Below are 14,906 nucleotides of genomic sequence, written 5' to 3'. Positions count from 1 at the left end.
ATGTAATTATGATAAGTGAAAGAAGGAAAAACAGTCCAATTTGTAGAAAATAGGAGGTCAAAAGTCCACGTTCTTCTTTCAATAAACAACTGAAAGTTAAAAGTAGAAAGCAAATTAGGAAAAGGAACGTTCTTATATATACACAGCCAAATAGGCAAAACAAAACGGTAAAAGGAATGTACTTATCGATACACAGTCAAATAGGCAAAACAAAACTCCAATTCAAGTGAAATTTCCCCTCCATGAATTTATATTTCTATGAATTAAAAAGATCAGTTCAAAATATTTTTGATATTTAAGTTTTTGAGTGGCTTATCTAACATGGGAAATTAGTTTGATATATTCGACTTTTAACAATTGAACAGAACGACAGATGAAAGACACAAGCTTGTGTCGGTCCCATAATTTACTATATTTAAAAATAGTAATCTTAATCACCGCCTTCATTTATCAGATTTGATTTCGTTCAACGTAATCAGTACGATATTTTACGTTTGAAGTTAGAATCAAAACAAACCGGATATAGTTTTATAATATAGTTAATTGCTACCTTAGTTTGATATTAATAAGTAATAACATGTGCTTTGTTATTAAATGCAATATCAGTATTTAGTTCAAATATATAATCTTAAATCAATCCTAATTCTATCTTATTCATTCTTATGTGACGTCATTTTTCATTTTTTGATGATCTGTTTTACAAATTCAAATGACGTAATTTTTTCGTCATTTTTTCAGTTTCAAATAGGACGTCACTTGGCGTAGAAGTTTAAACTTATTCGGATGTGTCTACTTTTGTGTTTCAAATGTCTGGTTATGTAAATGTATTTCAGTTGTTTCCTGTAATTAGTTAATACTTCAGTTTTATCATGTACATCTTTTGAATATTCATTTTATAACATTAACTGTTTGCAAAAGTATAAATTATTCTAAATAATAGGGATTTTCTGGTAACTAACAGAAAACCCTTGCCGTTTTTGGCACAACCTTTTTGATCTTTTGGTCCTCGATGCTGTTCAACTTTGTACTCGTTTTGGCTTTCAAACTTTTGTATCTGGGCGTCACACGTAGGTCTTGTGTGGACAAAATACACTTCTGGCGTATTAAAATTTTGAACTTGTTGCCTTTTGTTGGCTGTTGTTCGTGTTATTCTTTGTCAATTGTGTTCTCCAATTTATTTATATTGTAGTCCTGTGTTGTCATTTTGATGTTATATTTCACATGGCCATAAAAGTGCGAGGTTTGGCATGCCACAAAACCAGGTTCAACCCACCATTTTTTCCCTTTAAAAATGCCCTGTACTAAGTCAGGAATATGGCCATTGTTATATTATAGTTCGTTTCTGTGTGTATTACATTATAACGTTGTGTCGTTTGTTTTCTCTTATGTTTGAGTGTAAATTCACATTGCGATAAGACGTGTCACGGTACTTGTCTATCCCAAAATCATGTTTTTGGTTTTGATGTTATATATATATGTTATATTTGTTATTCTCGTGGATTTTGTCTATGTGTGGTACATTTAAGTGTAATGTCGTTGTTCTCCTCTTATATTTAATGCGTTTCCCTCGGTTTTAGTTTGTTACCCCGATTTTGTTTTTTGTCCATGGATTTATGAGTTTTGAACAGCGGTATACTACTGTTGCCTTTATTTATCACCACCGGACCGGAATCTCTGCTGGTGGACAATCTGTCCCCGAGGATTCTACCAGTCCGGTAGCCTAACAGCATGAAAACTAGTAGAACAAAAAATATTATACTGGATGATACGACGCCAAGGATAAAAAGGTGTCAATCGGCTGTTGTCAAGGACACAACAACACCGATTTTATCAGGTGTCCCTAGGATAATCTTAAATGATGTTATGAAAATGACACACGTGCAGTCTTCTGAATCCTCATTGTACTATAAAAATTCAGACAAGTTTGAATATATTCGGCCGTGTACTGTTCAACTTTCAGATATTTTAGATTTCAATGACAACCATCAATATTGCTCTATTTCCAAATGTAACCGTAAAAATTGTAAAACCTGTGATATACTTATAACTGATACCCACTTTCAAAGTAATTTAACCACCAAAAATTACAATACACATAGTCATGCGGATTTGAATTGCACTGCTTCCAATATTGTATACGGTATTGAATGTACTCTTTGTGGATTGATCTACGTCGGGGCAACTCGACAAAGACTCAATTTTAGGATGAATGATCATCGGTCTAATGTAAAGGATCCTAATAACAACAAATTTCTATATAAACATATCAATCAGCCCGACCATTCTATTGTTTCAATGAGAGTCCGGATTATAGAGAAAATATTATCCAACAAATTACCCCATATTGAGTACACCATATCGTTAACAAAGAGAAGACTTTTGGATAAGAGAGTTGGGAACAGACATTCCCTATGGATGCAATGACAAAATTGATGGTGTAGGTATGTTGTCTAGTCCCAGGTGTAGTACCGTCAATACATTACAATTGTTTAATACTTCTGCTCGACGAAATAGAAGTCATGGTCACAGAAAATATATACCACCTGCTGTACACACCGTGACAATTGATAGTCTATTAACGTCTGTTCAAAAACCTTTAGGAATTCATCATATTAGAACTAAATTATACTCCATTCCATTGTCAAAACTTTCTTTACTATTTCAAGATGCCCAAAATAGTTCCGTTACTGATTCTCGTTCTGTTTTGTATAGATTAGTTGCAATTATCATGGACATTGCTAACCATAGACTATTCAAACCCGTATCGACTACATCCAATAGTGAGGAAAAACGTTATTTTTTAAGGTAGAATTCGCCAATAAAGGTTTAGTTGCTGTAAATATTAGCAATATTTTCCATCAAAAATCTGTACAAAAAACTATACCTAATTACTTCAAAAATAAAGCTACACCTGTTATTTCTTATACTTACACCAAGTCTATTGCATCCCGGATTTTCAACCACAAGAGAGTTTTAGACGCTTTTAACCTCAAAGATACAAAATACAAGCCTCCGGATTGCTCATGTGCATCGTCACAATACAATTACAGTCCAGCTGGTCATATTATAACTGGAGACCTTGGCATCGTTACCAATGAACAACTAAGAGAGTTGTTAGCCAAAGAACCAAAATATAGAATCCCCCAGCCCATCAACTGGAAAAATAATTTCAAGTTACTGATGGATGCAGTTGAGGACTATGCAAGAAAATGGGTAAAGCGCGAACCAGACGAACCAGAACTGGACACTTTGTCTGAATGGATCAAAGCTATTCGATCATTCATTCAGAGGCGCATACAAAAACTAAGATGTAATATGAGTACTAAAGTTTCTAACCCTTTCAATAATCCGGAGGTTGTGGATGCTTTATCCTCTTTGCATGACAAATATGTCGTTGTTCCAGCAGATAAAGCCTCCAATAATATTGTCTTCATATGTAAAAAACATTATTTGCAATGTCTCACTACAGAGCTTGGAATTGATAAAACTACTGGTAATCCTACATATTCTTTAACATCATTTACCAAGGACGAAATTTTACAAAATCATAAATCTGTCCTTCTTTCTTTTGGTATCAACATCAAAGAAAACGAAGAAAACTTGCCTTCATTATACTGGATACCTAAATTACACAAAACTCCATATAAAGAACGATACATAGCTGGGTCTTCAAAATGGTCGACCAAACATCTTTCTTAAGTACTGACTACTATTCTTTCGACAGTTAAAGATGGGCTTCAAAAATATTGTGAGGAGATATATTCTACCAGTGGTGTTAACCAGATGTGGATTCCAAAAAATTCGAAAGATCTACTGCTTAACCTTCAATCACAATCTTTGCAATTTTGCAGCAACATAAAAACTTTTGATTTTTCTACGCTATATACTACTATTCCCCATGCTCAGTTGAAAGATCGACTACACCATTTCATAAAACAGAGCTTTTTCTATAAAAATGGAAATCGTAGATACAAATTTCTTGTTTTGGGTTACAATAATTCATCTTTTGTGAAAAATCACACTGAATCTCCCAGAAAATATACTGAAAATGATATTATCAAAATGCTGGACTTTTTGATCGACAATATATTTGTTGAGTTTGGAGGATTTATATTTCAACAGACAGTCGGTATTCCAATGAGTACTAATTGTGCACCCCTGCTGGCTGATTTGTTTTTGTACTCGTATGAAGCAGAATTCATTCAGAGCCTTCTAAAAGACAAAAAGAAAAAGCACCTTGCGAAATTCTTTTATTTTACTTTCCGATATATTGATGATGTTCTATCATTAAATAACCCATATTTCAGCCAATACTTACATCTCATATATCCAAGTGAACTTGAAATTAAGGATACCACTGATACTAGAAGGACTGCTTCATACCTTGATCTTTTCCTCAATATTGACGTAGATGGACGACTTCACACGAAAATCTATGATAAACGGGACGATTTCAACTTCCCAATTTCCCATTTCTCAGCAGTAACATACCCTCTGCCCCTTCGTATGGTGTTTACATATCACAATTACGTTATTCTCGTGCATGTTCACACTGTACAGACTTCATATACAGGAGTGTGCTCCTTACGCAGAAACTGCTCCAACAAAGTTATGAGGAGGACAGATTAAAATTGACACTCCGTAAATTTTATGGACACCATCACGATTTGGTAGATCCATACGATGTGTCGTTGACCAAACTAGCTAAGGACATTTTTACCACATGGTAGATTGTGTTTTGTCATAATGTCGTCTAATCTTTTAATTACCAAACGTGACTTATTCCCGATTGTGACTGTTTTGCCGAGTGTGAACTCGCATTACTATAAGACGTGGTACGGTACTTGTCTATCACAAATTCATGTATTTAGTTTAAATGTTTAATGTTATATTTGTAATTCTCATTGGATTTTGTCAAATGTGTTGACTTCTTTTTATTATATTTATGTGTTATGGTAAAGAAAATTAATCACCGCCTTCATTTATCAGATTTGATTTCGTTCAGCGTAATCAGTACGATATTTTACGTTTGAAGTTTGATTCAAAACAAACCGGACAAAGTTTTATAATATAGTTAATTGCTACCTTAGTTTGATATTAATAAATATTAAAATGTGCTTTGTTATTAAATGCAATATCAGTATTTAGTTCAAATATATAATCTTAAATCAATCCTAATTCTATCTTATTCATTCTTATGTGACGTCATTTTTCAGTTTTTGATGATCTGTTTTACAAATTCAAAAGAGGGACGAAAGATACCAAAGGGACAGTCAAACTCATAAATCTAAAACAAACTGACAACGCCATGGCTAAAAATGAAAAAGACAAACAGAAAAACAATAGTACACATGACACAACATAAAAAACTAAAGAATAAACAACACGAACCCCACCAAAAACTAGGGGTGATCTCAGGTGCTCCGAAAGGGTAAGCAGATCCTGCTCCACATGTGGCACCCGTCGTGTTGCTTATATGATTACAAATCCGGTAAATAGTCTATTTCGGTAGGTCACATTCATGAAAGGGAAGGCGATTGTAGTTACTACGTAAGGAACATATCCGATATCATTTGTGAAACGGTTATTCCATAACGGTCAACCAACTCGTGATGGCGTCCGTAAAATTTACGAAGGGATGATTTCAACTTCACCATTTGGAACTCTTGGTTTAATAGCTTCCTTGTGAGCAGTAACCCTCTATCAAGAAAATCATGATAGGAAACGCAAGCACGGGAATATCGTATCAATTGGGAGATTGCAATGACGTCATTTTTTCGTCATTTTTCAGTTTCAAATAGAACGTCACTTGGCGTAGAAGTTTAAACTTATTCAGATGTGTCTACTTTTGTGTTTCAAATGTCTGGTTATGTAAATGTATTTCAGTTGTTTCCTGTAATTAGTTAATACTTCAGTTTTATCATGTACATCTTTTGAATATTCATTTTATAACATTTACTGTTTGCAAAAGTATAAATTATTCTAAATAATAGGGATTTTCTGGTAACTAACAGAAAACCCTTGCCGTTTTTGGCACAACCTTTTTGATCTTTTGGTCCTCGATGCTCTTCAACTTTGTACTCGTTTCGACTATCAAACTTTTGAATCTTGGCGTCACACGTAGGTCTTGTGTGGACAAAATACACTTCTGGCGTATTAAAATTTTGAACTTGTTGCCTTTTGTTGGCTGTTGTTCGTGTGATTCTTTGTCAATTGTGTTCTCCAATTTATTTATATTGTAGTCCTGTGTTGTCATTTTGATCTTATATTTCACATGGCCATAAAAGTGCCAGGTTTGGCATGCCACAAAACCAGGTTCAACCCACCATTTTTTCCCTTTAAAAATGCCCTGTACCAAGTCATTAATATGGCCATTGTTATATTATAGTTCGTTTCTGTGTGTATTACATTATAACGTTGTGTCGTTTGTTTTCTCTTATTTTTGAGTATAAATTCACATTGCGATAAGACGTGTCACGGTACTTGTCTATCCCAAATTCATGTATTTGGTTTAGATGTTATATATATGTTGTGTACAAGTTATCATTTTGTACAAATTATAATTTGTACAAAAATATTGTACAAATTATAATTTGTATTTTGCTTTTGTACAAATTGTAATTTGTACAAAAAGTGCCTGTACAAATTACAATTTGTACAAAATTTGACCAAAATTTACTTATAACTTGTACAACATTTTTAAATATGAATTTTGGTGAAAAATGCATTGATTCACAGGATAGAATTGTAATTTACTGACCACACATTAAACCTTATTAACAAAATACACCGTTTTTAAACAATTACAAAAGGCAGATTGATTCCTGACTTTAGCAAAGTCATATTCCTAACTTAATCGTGGGTTCAATCTCGCTTTTTTTCTGGGATATTTATTTGTCTAAGCAGTTAAAATTTGCCTGTTAAACAGTTCGTCATCGATTTGAGAGTCAAAAAATGTTGTGCAATTCCCGATTCCATAAATCACTACATCACCTGCTTAAACGAAAGATAAAGAACTACTTTTGAATTTTGTAACTTAAATGTACTGTGAGGTCATTTAATAGCAATTCAATAATGTGTATCAATGCTTTTTTCACAAAAATCCATATGATAAATTATTGTACAAGTTATAAGTGATTTTGTGCCCGTTTTTGTACAAATTGTAATTTGTACAAGCACTTTTTGTACAAATTACAATTTGTACAAAGTCAAAATACAAATTATAATTTGTACAATACTTTTGTACAAATTATAATTTGTACAAAATGATTACTTGTACACAACATATATATGTTATATTTGTTATTCTAGTGGGATTTTGTCTATGTGTGTTACATTTTAGTGTTATGTCGTTGTTCTCCTCTTATATTAAAAGCGTTTCCCTCGGTTTTAGTTTGTTACCCCGATTTTGTTTTTTGTCCATGGATTTATGAGTTTTGAACAGCGGTATACTACTGTTGCCTTTATTTATCCAAACCTTTAATTGATATTAATTTTATTTATAAATGAACAAGTTAATTCAACTGGATATTCAATGCATAAAGCGGACGTCATACGCATGCCAAAATATAAGCGTCCAGCGTACCGATAATATGGCTGGTATGATTTTTTTTAAATGGCTTTTTCACACATAGTTTTTGGTGAAATCATATAATGGAAACAGTTTTACCTAAACAGGTATGTTAAAATAGTTAACAACTTTGTCAAATACATCCTGAGCAAAAATATAGTTTATAGTTGAAACTTTTGCTAATATCTGAAATTTCATAATATTAATGACTTGATTTCAAAATGAGTCTATTTGAAAGTTTTTACTGTTCTGCAATAAAAAAAAAAGCAATTTGACAATTTATGACCAATATTTTAAACAGAATTTGAAAATTGAAATACTAATGTCTGACTGGCTAATGACTTTTGAACATCAGAATGATTTTATTCAGTAGATTGACGATATTAAAATATTTGTTAAACACATTTAGATCTATATATATTTTTTTGACAACACCTGCATGTGTTCATATATTAAAAATAACTATATGATCTCAAAGTGAAGCCATGTTTTGCAGATTTTCAGCTTTGTACTCATTTCAAAAAGTGTTAAGCCTTAATGAAAATATGTCAACACATATTCCAAAGTGAATACTAACATATGTCAGACACATGTCTAATGAACACCTAAAGGATTTTTTAGGTAGATGAGCAATTGCTTTTATTATTATATTTTACAGTTCAAAAGTATGAATTCATTTGCGACATAGAATTTTTAACTTCTGTTTTCCTTCATACATCTGTATAGTTCAATCGAAAATTGTCATTAAGCAATCATTTCCTACAAACATTCAGCATATACATTTTCAATGATTATTTAATATGCTGTCAATCTAAATCTGGAATTAATTTCTTCAGAACCGTACGTAGGTGTAACATATATTATTTATAACATGGGTCAAATAACAGAAAAGGACTGTACTTACGTTACTGGGTTTCTTCCGAATTGATCAAAGAATGCTGAAATGGTAAGTAAAATTAAAGGGAACCCGAAAGAAGGACATAGAAGATACACATCCCACTTCCCTAAGGCCATTTTTTGATTTCTCATTACAAGATTAAATGCATAAATAGCTGTCATCATGGTTATTGTATTTGGAATCACTTGTGAAAGTTGAAACTCCATAATCAATACTCCGTAAATTGTGCATTCCAACTTGCCGATTTCTGTGTTTGGGACTCTTCTTTCAAACACATTATGAATTCCATACGCTGTTTGAGAAAAATAAAACAGGATGTCACAGATAACGGTATATAGACTAAATCGATTGATGATTTTCCAGTTGAAGAAGTTTCCGTTTGTTGTCTTCATTACGGCAATCAGGACTGTAAAGGAAACAACTATACTACAAAATGTAATAACGATCATTGGTATGCCAATTTCTCTTGGTAATTCGAAAATATAATCAGTGTCATTCATCAATTTGGTCATCGTTCTTGAGCTCTCGATTAGTTTTACGTGAATTATGATCGGTTGACTTGTGTATGAAAAGTAATTAAAATCTATTACAGAATATAGACCATAAACTAACCGAAGAAAATAAAAAAATGTGTGAAATGGAAATAACTTTGGATGAAATAAGTAAGGCCATTACAATTTTAAAACCTGATAAATCCCCTGGGGAAGACGCAATTGTAAATGAATTTTACAAAATATATTGGTATTTGATAAAGGACGACTTAGTGGCGGTTATTAAGGAAATCTTTGACAACAATTTGCTCTATGAATCTCAATATAGAGGTATGATTACGCTTATGTTTAAGTCTGGGGAGAGAGAAGTCCTATAACGCTCTTGAACACGGACTATATAATTATTTCAAAGTACCCGCGGAAAGGTTAAAAAATGTATTACCTCAAATAATTGATTTCGATCAAAAAGGGTTTGTCAAAGGGCGCAACATTTTTCAAGACAATAGATTACTACAAGATGTTATAGATTTTTGTGAATTAGAAGATGAGGAGGGTGCAATATTATTTTTGGATCAACAAAAAGCATTTGGTAGAGCGGAATGGGAATGGATCGATTTTTGCTTATTAAAATTTGGGTTTGAGGCAAAATTCAGGAGTTGGGTAAAAATGCTTTCCATTAACGCCAAGACGTGTATTCATACGAATGGGTTTAATTCTAGATTCGTAGGCATAACCTGTTCAATTCGTCAAGGATACCCAATAGCCCCGATGTTATATATCCTGCAAGCAGAACATGCAGAACTACTTCCAGCATCAATTAGAAACAATCCTAATATAGAAGGAATAAAACTTCCTACTAGAACTGGGGACTATATTGAAACAAAGCTAAATATGTTTGCTGACGATACTCAACTCTTTAATAAAAGCGTGGAGTCTATCTAAGAAACATTCAAAACTTTAAAACTGTACGAAAACGCTTCGGGGGCTAAAATGAATATTGATAAGACTGTTGGCATGTATTGAGGCAAGTGGCAAAATAAAAAACCAAATTTTAACAAAATTCAATGGTCTAAGCGTCCTGTGAAAACATTAGGAGTACATACGGATATGGGATAGACTTGGATCAAATTTGGTTAGAAAAAATAAATAAGATAAAAAGCTGAATGGAAGTTTGGAAATCCAGAGATCTCACATTTACGGGAAAAGTTTTAATTATTAAATCCTTTGTACTGTCTGTCATTGGATAAGGAATTGAAATGAGAGGTATTCCGGATATATACGAAAAACAATTAAATAATATTATATTTCATAGTCCAAGTTATGTTATATAACATAATTTTAATTCAGCATAGCTTCCCGAGAAGTTAAGAAAGAAAATTACGATTTTAATTTTCTGTGACCCATTTTTTTCGTCAACACCTTGACTTTGAAGACATATTTTGAGAGAAAGAAATAAGTTTAATCTATAATTGAGTTGAGTAATATATATTTCTTAAATACTCAAGAATGTTCCCCTTAAAAGGAAATTAGTTTTAATTCATGTAAAAAACTACAAATTCTAAAAAACGGGCTTCACTTTTTTTGGTAAAAAAATGCCCCTATATGGTTATCACTTGACGTCCATTGTTGCTTTAAGAAATGAGTAAAACCGGGGTCAGCTTTCCGACTGGCATAGCAAAACCAGAATCGCATACCTGACGTGACATCATAATTGAAATGACGTCAACGTTTGATCTATATCTGATTAGTCTATGACGTCCAGATGCTGTATTTCCTGGCATATGAAAAAATGAGTCCCAACTAAAAAATAGGTCCTATCATTTCAACTAAAATCGATATTTTTCCAAAATTTATTACCCAGTACAACTACGAACAATTTATATACTAATTACACTTTATGTAAGAATCCTGGGTTTTGATTGGTTGATAGCCAGTGTATTTTTCACCAATTTACTGTTATCAAATGAATATCGTCAATTCTTTAACGCCGCCGGGGTATATGCAAAAAGGATATGCCTTTTTTACCCTCTCTGCCATGGTATTTGCCAAAAAAATACTCTATCCGACCTGACGCTTGTAACGTCACGATCATGAATGCGTTTTTGAAAATTAACATTCGGTGTAAATAAACAGATATAGCATGTTTTTGAGGGGTATTTGCGAAAAATACCAGTCTTGAAAATGAATTTCCCTCGCCTTACGGCCGAGAAATTTAACATTCTTTCAACAGGTATTTTTCGCAAATACCCCTCCTTAACATGATATATCTGTATAATATAAAAAAAATAGTATGTAGAAAAATCTGAGGTTTTATTGTTTACTTGGTCACAATTTTTCGTGAAGTTTGTTTTTATTACCTGATGAATTAAACACAATGCAAATCTTTACGATTTTAATTTGGTTAGAATAGATAGCAAAGTTTTCAAGAAATATTTTTCTTGCTGTTCACCTCGTCAGAAAATTAAAAACGATCATGAACAATATCATTGCCAAATAAACAATAACAATTTAAAGAGGGTCTTATAATAGGGTTCTGATTCCGGATTCCGCTTACTGTTTTGTCAGATTCCCGTTTCTCGCTTACACTATAAACGTAAGCAATTCTCATTTTTTTTGGAACTTTCCCTTGTCCCGCTAGACTTTGTTTCCCGTTTTTACGACACAATAATTTTACTTTCACGTGTCACGCTTACAAAAAATCGTCACGGTGAATCCCACGTCACACTTAGACCCACTTATAGATAAATATTAATTTTAGTTGAAATAAAAGGACAGTATCGTTATTGGATTCATTTTTATACATATACATGGTCTTTACCGTATATTGAGAATGTAATAATGTTACAGGGGAAATAACGATGTGGATTTTAAGCAAAAAGGAATTCTATAAAAAAAAAAAAAAATCAGCTGAAAAAATACAGGAAAATCTTAATGTTCTTTTCTAGCTGATAATTTCGGACGAATTAAAAAAAATAGATATCCCATGGATTTGATTCTATTAACATATATATGATAAACAGAATAATACATGGCAAAATTCGTATCGCATGCTGTATCACCACTCAACCATTATCAGTCATCGGGACCTTCGGCCCTCGGGACTGATATTGATTTCTCGTCGTGATACAGCATGCGATATGTTATTCTTTAGTTTTTTATGTTGTGTCATGAGTAGAATTATTTGTCTATTTGTCTTTTTCATTTTTAGCCATCGCGTTGTCAGTTTGTTTTTTTTTATTTATGAGCTTGACTCCCTCTGGCATCTTTCGTTCCTCTTCTATATATATTTGTACACAGTTTTTAATTTGATATTACTACTTTATTATTTCAATTTTGAGGGGAGAAGTACATTTTTGTAATATCATGGAAGATAGTAATATATGAATCACATGATCTGTCCTAGATATGTGAAATCGTGTTAAACATTTCTGATATTGTTAAAATGATAGCAGTTTTCTTTAGGGCAACCTTAGCCGTATTTGGCAACACTTTTTGAAATTTTGAATCCTCCATGCACTTCAATTTTGTACTTGTTTGGCTTCATAAATATTTTGATCAGCGTCACTGATGAGTCTTATGTAGACGAAACGAGCGTCTGGCGCACTTAATTATAATCCTGGTACCTTTGATATCTATTGCTACAAAAATACTGAAATTGGTTTATGTTTGCTAGAAAATTCGTGAAAATCAGTTTCTTTTAATTTTCATAGCGTTTTCTGTTAAAAAAATATATTTTCGGTAATTTTCTGATCAAAACAATAGTAATTCTAATTTTCACTTTTAATTATTTAGGCATAGTTAATTATAATATTTATAGAAATATTTAATACATTAAATGCTTGAATTATACTCAAGAGGTGTTACCCACGGTATCTCCTTTGTATTGATTTATATTTATTACAAATCGATGCTTTATGAACATAAAATATGTAATAACTTGTTTTTATGTCAATTAGAAAATAATGATCTCGTCTCACTATTTCAAAAAAAAATATGTACCAGATTTGTGTTTGGTATGAATATAAATTTTCACTTCTGTTCACGTACTACCCGCAATATTATTTATTTTGTAGTAAATATTTCTGTACACCATGACTGTGTACCTTACAACAACATTATGTGATACAGATACAAAGGATAAGCGTTGATTTTTGAAAAAGAAACCATGAGCCCGGAGGCTATTGTATCTATGACTTAAACTATTACGTTTATGTCTTTTAAATATTTACGCCTACTTTTAATTAGTAGGTATTGTAGGTGATTTTAAACAACCATGTTATCGTGTCAAACCATCCATTACAATAAATTAAATATCACATTTAAATGGTTAAAAAATACAAATATATTATTCCACAACACGTCTGCCCTTAACGATAATTATAAGGCATCTGGATATTATCTGTTTTTACAAAATAAGATATATTCGAACTTATTTCTATTAAAATTAAAAAATGACAATGGAGAATGTGTCAAAGGGACAACAACCCGACACAGAATATATATATAGTGCATATAATAACCCAGACAACATGAGTATGTTGGCACAACGTATATCATTGCATTGGCCAATCGTTGTATTTTAACGTTGGCCCAACGTATAAGTGCAAAGTGGACATACGTTGGCCCAACATGATGGCTTCGTTTTGGCCCAACGTTGTACGGTTATATGCAATACATAGAGCCAACGTTGGCCCATTGTATGAAAAACGAAATCCATGTTGGCACAACGTTGGTCCAACGTAGAAATATCTTTTCTTATGTTGACACTACGTTGGTCCAACGTAGATATGTCTTATTTCTGTGTTGGCACTATGTTGGTCCAAGGTAGACATTTCTCATTTTTATGTTGGCAATACGTTAGTCCATTGTATCAACCAAATAACAGGGGATTCTGCATGAGGAGCTGGATATGATAAATACTCCGGAGCACATGATATTTGATCATTTTTTGTGTTTCAAACTGCCAAAGTTTAAGGTAGCAATTTTGTATTTGTGTCTTACCCATTGTTACTGTCCTTTGTTTTTTTTCCATGAATTTTACCTCTTTAATTTCATCTATTGTGTTACACTAAGATATTTCTTCGACAATGTTTGATGGACCGACCAGATAAACTCTGTGTCATTTGGTCTCTTGTAAAGAGTTGTCTCATTAGCAATCATACCACATCTTCTTTTTTCATATCAATTTCATTTATTTCTTTAACAGCACAAATGACGTATGGCTTATGGTAAATCGCTCATACAAATAATTGTTTATTAGATGTAATTTTAGTTGTATTGGTTTCAGTTCCAGATTAAAAATTATATAATTCAGAAGATGAAACTTTATTTATTTTAAATTTGATATCATTGGTCGTCACCACGAGTATTGTCCTCCTCAATTTGAATTTCACCAGTGTCATTATTATTTATGTTATTGTTTCTTTCCCTTCTCTGTTTCCTGCCACCTTCGATATAATTCTCTGTCAAGGCTAAACCGCAGCCAATCTTTAGCTGCATCCTCTATCTCCTTATCTGAAGTCTCTTTACAGCTACGGTTTTTTCTAACCGACTCTGTAAAAAGTTATAAGTAAACTTGAACTGTGTATTTGCCTAATGCATGCATGCGTTATCTCCCTACTATATATGTAATATAAATTAATGTATATTCTAAATATTTTAAACACTTTTTAGTACAAAATAAAATCTTAAATAACCAATCTTTTTTTCTTTTTTTTAATATTGGTAATGTGTCTAATGGTCAGAAATTCATTAGTATCAGAAGGATTTGTGTTTGTGGGTATAATATGCCATAAAGAACTCATAAAGTGTAATACTTACTTATTAAAACATCTTTAATGATCATACGGGAAAATGCAGTCTTGTCGCCTCTCCCTAGCTAATTCAATTTCATGGCTATACAGTTTTCCAGGACTGTGCCCATAATCCTTCTTACACTCTGCTTTAC

The sequence above is a fragment of the Mytilus edulis genome, chromosome 10 (genome assembly GCF_963676685.1).
Source record: "Mytilus edulis chromosome 10, xbMytEdul2.2, whole genome shotgun sequence".
NCBI lineage: Eukaryota > Metazoa > Mollusca > Bivalvia > Mytilida > Mytilidae > Mytilus > Mytilus edulis.
This window is presented reverse-complemented; position numbering follows the sequence as displayed.